This window comes from Phalaenopsis equestris, unplaced genomic scaffold (genome assembly GCF_001263595.1).
Source record: "Phalaenopsis equestris unplaced genomic scaffold, ASM126359v1 Scaffold000260, whole genome shotgun sequence".
NCBI classification, from domain to species: Eukaryota; Viridiplantae; Streptophyta; class Magnoliopsida; order Asparagales; family Orchidaceae; genus Phalaenopsis; species Phalaenopsis equestris.
The window spans coordinates 103,660-105,082 of NW_018164702.1; positions in this window are offsets into that span (position 1 = coordinate 103,660).

Sequence of the window (1,423 nt, forward strand, 5' to 3'; positions counted from 1 at the left end):
GTGCTTACCCTGCGACGAGGCTAGCCGCCAAGCCAGGGGAAGGTGGCTAGGAGCTCTGGAAACCTAGAGGAATCCATCAGAGCAATTTAGTGGAAATGTGCTTTGATTTGGCAAATATATCTTAAGCATGTGCATTTTTGGAAATAAGATCCCTTAATTTGGGGGAACTTTGGTCAATGGATTGATTTAGGTGATTTCATGGTGTTTGGACTGGTCACTAAGTCAAACTAATGGCTGTGGTGGAGTTAATTTGGTGGCCTTAGGGTGGTTAGGTCACATTTAGTGCATGGGTCCAAGTGGGTGCAAATGACCAAAACTTGGGTTTGGGCTAGATGAACTATGTCAATTGGTCCAAATAATTATTGAATTTGGTGTATATGATCATGAGGAACAGCTTTGGTGAAGATGGAAAAGTGGTTTTGAGTCCAATTGGGGGGTCAATTTGAGGGAATTTTGAACTTTAATCAATTTGGTCATGTTGGGCTAGACTTGGGTCTAGCTTGGGTTAGCCTTGGGATAAGTCCAAATTGATTTTTTTAAATGGTCAATTGGGACATCATGAAGAGTTTTTCAACATGAATAAGATGCCAATTTGGAGGTTAAAGGCAATTAATTGGGTGAAATTTGGGGATTTAGCCAATTTGAGGCTAAATTTGGGAATTTTGGATTTAAGCCAAAATAAAATGGATTTGAGACTTCACCAAGGCTAATTGATGGATGATTTTGATGTGTAGGAATTTTATAAAGATTTTTCAACATTAATTGAGGCCAATTGACTAGGCTATGGGTTCAATTTGGTAAGATTAGGTCATATTAGTTCATATGGTCAAAATTGGGGTTTTGTCCCAAATAAAAATTGGGCTCAAATCATGGACAAATTGAGCTTGGATTTGGTTTAGCTTAAAATTTGGTTTCATTTGGCCATATCAAAGGTGAATTTGAGTTTATTATTGGAATTGGGGTCAATTGAGATCAAATTGATGGACATTTGATTTGGATTTGGGGAAATTTGAGTCTTTAAAGGGCAATTTCGGAGTTTTGGTTGAAGTTGGTCAAATTGGCTAAATTGGGTCATGTGGTCGTTGAGAGAAATAAAATTGGGAATATTTAGGATGTATTGGGATTTTCTGGGAATTTTTGGAATTTTTGGAATTTTGGCCCCAAGAGGGGTATTTTGGTAATTTGGGGGTGTTTTAGGGGTAAAAGGCCAAGATGAGTATTTTGGTAGAGCTGCGAGTTGAGGTACCAACCTTCACCAATAAGCCATGGACCAATGGAAACCCCATTTTGGGTCCTCTACATAGGGGTCTTAGCCAAACCATAACCTTAGGGCTAGTAGGTTTAGGGGACCATCTACATGAGTATCCCAAGAGATCAAGGGATCTAGGCTAGAAACTTGAGTTCAGGGTTGTGAGTGATTGTG